This window comes from Manis javanica, chromosome 14 (genome assembly GCF_040802235.1).
Source record: "Manis javanica isolate MJ-LG chromosome 14, MJ_LKY, whole genome shotgun sequence".
Taxonomy (NCBI): domain Eukaryota; kingdom Metazoa; phylum Chordata; class Mammalia; order Pholidota; family Manidae; genus Manis; species Manis javanica.
Window position 1 is genome coordinate 86,958,811 of NC_133169.1, and position 5,471 is coordinate 86,964,281.

Below are 5,471 nucleotides of genomic sequence, written 5' to 3' on the forward strand. Positions count from 1 at the left end.
TCACATCGTTAGAATTCAAGTCACGAGTCCTGGTGTGCTGATGCAAAGCACATCGGTCTCAATCACTCCGGTGCATTGCCTTCCCTATGAAGTTCTGCCTCCTGCTGCCCTAATTTGTAGGGTCTTCCAGACTTTGATGTTATTGGGATGTATTTAACTGGATGGCAAAGCCCGTGTTCCAAGCAAAGAAGAATTTCTCTGTATGGCACAAAAGCCACACTTGCTGTTCTGAAAGTTGACTCATGAATGAATCCACATTTTCATTTCCCCCTCCCCTTTCATCGGGGAATGACTTACTCAGAGCAGGTCTGAGGAAAGCTGGCAAATAGCCCTTCCAGGCCTCTCTCCACTGCTCTTGCTTCAAGTCAGCATAGCCCTGAGTACTGTTCCTGCCTCTTCCTGCCTTCCCCACAATGACCTATCAAAGAAGTCTGTGACTGAAGCTCTTAAGTTATGTCTAGTGGAGTTGTTGATTTCTTTCTGTTTTTCAGATTATACCCCCCCTAGCCTCCTTATAGCAGACCTAGCTGGGCCCATTTGGCTTCAGATATAGGCTCAAAAAGGATTTGGAGGTAGTGTCTGGGAGAGGATCTGGGTGTGCCCAGATTCCCAAAACCTCACTATTTACCAATAATTGACCCATTAATTGGATCAGCCAGGGCCAGCCCTGTATTTTCTGGCTCAGAGTTCTGCTCGGGATTTTACTTTCTGAAGGCACTTCCCTGGGTCCTCTCAAGTGCTATTTTCCAGATGCTTCCTGACCTCCAAGGGAAGGTCCGGAGTCTGTCACTCTCCTGGGACTTCTTCCAAAAATAAAATATGAAATTCCTGGGGACTAAGGGGTGTTTTAGAGGGCTGTGGCATCTGTTAGAACTCTTGTCTAAAAAGGGAAAATCGTAATTTGAACTGTAACCCCTCACTTTTTTTGTATCTTCTAAAGCAGTGATTCTCAAAGTGCAGCCTCTGGACCAAGAGCTTTCGCATATCCCCTTGGAAATTGTTAGAAGTGCAAATTCTTGGGTCTCACTTTAGACTGAACTGAATCAGAACCTGCTGGCACCCAACAATCCCTGCTGCAAAAAGCCCTCCCGATGATTCTAATGCACACTGAAGTGTGAGAACCACTGCCCACTAAAGTAGAGGTTCTTTATGTCTTTTGGAGTCTTAGGTTTGGGAATCTGATGAAAGGTTGGTGCCTTCTCAGCTGCTTTGCAGACACCCTGGGCTCCAAATTAAGAATCCCTGCTCCGGAACTTAGAGTTTATTCATCCCTCTTCAACTTCCACTGTCTCAACACCACCTTGAGAAGAAGTGGCCCCAAACTCCCTATTGGTCCTTTCACCTGTATTGTCTGTTGTCACTGAGAGTGCAATGTCTGTGCACCAGACAGTGAAGGGTAAAGGGCTTGCTGCTCCCTGTATGTGTCGTACCTGTAGCCCATGGCCTCTTCCAAAAACCAGTGCTCAAGAATGAGACGCCTTTCCAGGAGCATGGGACCAAAGAGAAAAGAGATTCCTTCTCCTAGACCTGGGAGCTCTATGTCAGGGCACAGCTGCTATAAAACATGTGGGACTTCCTGTGTCAGGCCTGGCTGGGGCTTGTTGGCTGCAGCTAGAGCTTTGTCAGTGGCAAGTCCTGGTCATGCCGGTTGTCCCTGATTGTAGCACCCCATTTGCCTGCACAAGTATCCTGGTTTAGACCAGAAATTTTATTGGCACCGATTTTCTCATCTAACAGCCTCCACATTTGTTTTCTTACTGCCACTCTTGCCCCTGGAATCCATTCTCCACACAGCAGCTGGCTTATAACTATGGTCACGAGGCCCTTATGATCCAGTCCCTGCCTAACTTGCCAGGTTTCTCTTCCTTTCACCTCCTTATTCACTTCTCCAAAGCCATTCTGGTCATCTTTCTGTATCTTGACCGCACAGAGCTTAACGGTATCTAAGAGTCTTTGTCTTCACTCTTCCCTCTGCCTGGAACATAATTCCCTCCAGAGCCTCACACCGCTGGCCCTTCTTTCATCATCAGGCCTCAGCTTTCCTGTCCTCCATTCTAGGAGGCCTCCTCTGACAACCCAAAGTGAAGTGACCCTGCCCATCACTCTACCTCACAGCTGTTTCAGTTTTCTTCTAGTGCTTATCACTGGCCAAAATTGCCTTTTCTGTCTTTTACTGCCAGTGGGCTAATGTTGTGAGTGTAGGACTCACTAAGGCATCCCCGGGGCCCAGACAAGTCTGGCACATAGAAGACACTCAACAAACATCTGGCAGCTAAATGACTGGACTCCAGTGAGTCCAGGTCATTTCTGGGAGCCAGCTGTGCCTCTGGGTCTTTTATTTCTGTTCCTTGGCCCTTCCTCCCAGTCTTTAAAATGGGAGTGGTAACAACTAAACCCCTTACTCCCCAGCAATTTTCCAGGGACAAAGTGAAAAAGAGCCTTCCTCATTAATTCTAAAACTGAGGAAATAACATGCCTGAACTCAGCTGAATTTAAAATAAATTTAGGCTCCAGGCTATGGAGAATGGACTCAAATAGCAAAGTCACTACAAAGATAGAAGGTTGAGTGAGGATTTCCAACTAACTCTCTGTAAGTGGGTCCCTGGTGAGAAGCAGGCTACTGCGTGGTGGGCAGAGGCCGGGGAGGGGATGGCAAGGACCTGGAGACCAGACCACCACTCTGGGGGATTTCCAAGGCCTTTGTCTGAGTCCTGGTTTTGCAGAAGGAGCATGGAGGTGGGGGTTAAAAGAAGTAGGTCTGAAATCAGGCCTAGATACACATCCAGGCTGTGTCACTCACTAGCTCTGGTCTTAAGCAACTTTACCTGATCTCTCCTAGTCTGTTTCCTCATCTGTAAATGGGACATAGGTGCCTACCTCATTTAATTTTGGGGAAGATTAAATGAAATAATTTATGCCAGGAGCTTACAACACAATTCTTGGCACAGCATAATGTTTAATAAATGCCATCATCATCATTATCCTTGTTGCTGCTGGAAAAAAGGGAAATGAATGTGGAATCTGAGTATCCGTAGGAGCACTGCCCCAAACAGCCTCAGCCTCCCAGGTAGAGGAACCAGGGAGGGAGCAGACACCTCTCTAGACGATCAGCTAGTCGGCCTTTAGTTGAAGGGGGGGGCCCATCTGGTCCCTTCCCCTTTTAGCCCTGGGCCTGCCCTCTTGACCTTTCTCCTGCTGGCCCAAAGAGGACCAGTCTGTGGCTGTCTCTCCTCAGGCCCAGTTGTACCCTGGGTCAGATTTATTTTTGGTTCGTCACTCAGTGTCTCTGTTCTAGACCTGGGGTGTCTGGGGTTTTCTGGTGGTGGAGGGGTTTTCTTTGAAAGTCTAGGTGCTCTGCTTCCTTCTGGCTACAGGCAACAGCAGAGACTGCAGTCTGCCGAGGGTGTGGGATGACTAGAGGTCAATGCTGAGTATTAATTCACCTGTTGGACATCTGCGATAGCAGGTACTCAACCCCAGGAAACAGCTCTCGTGGAAGAAAAGGAGTGATTTTGCCTTTGGCAGAAATTCTTAAGCTGGGGCTTTTGAGGGTTTGTAAAGCTCCTGAAATTTTATACAAGGTAATACCTGAATATACAGCATACATTTTTCTGAGATGAGGACCCACAGTTTTCTGCAAAACCCTCAAGGGGAGTCACAGCCCAAGTAAGTTCAGAATCACTGGTCTTCATCTGAGAGTAGAAACAGAACCCTCCACCATGGGTTTCTCTTAGAGATTGCGTCCTTCAGCCTGGCCTCCCAACCAGGACTGTGAGTGAAAAAGGGCCTGGAAGCAGAGTTGCTCAGTCTTCAAGGAGAGAGAACTCTCCTTATTGGCCTGTTGTCTGGTTGGGGCCTGCCATGCCCATTTTGGAAGGTGGGGGTTTTGAGCTAGCTAAATAACCCCCATTTTCCCTGAAATTTGGTTGCAGTATTATGAGGTACTCTGCCATATTTTGTGCCAGATTGGGGGACTGGTCTGGTGTCATGTCAGAAGCAGGAGGCAGGGTTGGTTGGTTTGTTAGGTGAGTATTGGTGGTAATAATGGTGGGGGGTTCAGGAGTCTCTTCACACGGCCTTCATTTGGATGCTTGGTACATAGTTGGTACTCAGCCACAGTTTGTGCATTGATGTGGAGTTATCTCCTTTCCTTTTGCAAACATTAAATCTAAGTTTCGTAGTCCGTTTTTTAATTTCCCAGAGACCAGTGGCTTCTCCTTATCCTTGCAGCATCCTTTCACGAGGTGGGCAGGTGCCTTGGTCTTACCCCCAGCTTTGCTTATTTACTCCTTATCATGCATCCTACATGTCCTGAAAGATATCTCCGAAAGCCAGTTTAGGGGCCTGTGAGATTATTTGATGATTGTTGGAATATAATTGCATCACTGAAGCTCCATCCCAGTTCTGGTCAGTCCTGCTTTTCTGTCTCCTGCTTTTCTCAGTACCCATGTTCCTTATTGCAGCTTCTTGTTCATGGCATCTACTTCCCTGCTGAGAATTTTCACCCTCCTCCCAAACCCCAGGTCCTTGTGCCGAGCGCAGCCTCCTGGTTGGCATCAGAAAGCTACAGAGGTTTCCTAAGACTTGGCTGTCCTACGACCTGCATTAGGCAAACTGGCTCTGAGCCCATAGTCAGCTCACAAGTGGGAAGGCTGCAAGTAGCTGAGCACAGTAGTTCCCTGGGCTCCCCCAAGAACAAAAATTTAGGGTGAATTGGCTGACAAAGGCTACATGGGACAAGAGTTTCACTTTGTTTTGGGGGGCCTTGAGTTGGAGTGTTCTCCAGACATGAAACAGAGTCAACTCCCCAGGTCATAGGCCTCTGGCCTGGAGCCATCCGACCATTTACAGCCACCTGGCCCACCCAAGAACATAGGCACATCCGTTGTCCCTGCCACTGGAAGTGTGGGCAGGGGCCGTATCCCAGGAGTGGCCCAATCCCCACAGAGACTACAGGACCTTATGGAGGTGATGAAAGCCCACACAGAGTGACGTTTTCTATGCAGGCTCTTCCAAAAGGCTCTGTGTGCAGGGAAAAAGAGGTCTAGGGAGGAGCTGCCCGAGCCTTGTCCACTCTGAAAGATGGCCCTAAGGACTGCAGAGCATGATGGTTGGCAGCCCTTCACACTGGTCCTCACCCAGGGCCAGCAAAACTCTTTCTTCCTTCCCCTTCCGTCTTGCTTCACCATCTCCCGTCCTGCACCTGGCATGTAACCCATCATTCCCAGCAGGCTCTTAGTAGCTATGACCTGAGTTTGCTCTCAATTTGGGGGCTCTGGAATGATAAACAGTGGGAAGTAGCCACCCTCTGCTGTTTATTTGCTTCCTCCTGAACCCTGACTTCTGAGAAGGAATTATGAGGGAAAACACAGGCCTCCAAGACCATCTGGCCCCGCAGACTACCCCTGGGCAGAAAGAGCCACCCTTCAGTCTAAGCCAACTGGTGCTTTTAACGTTATTAATGATGGTTC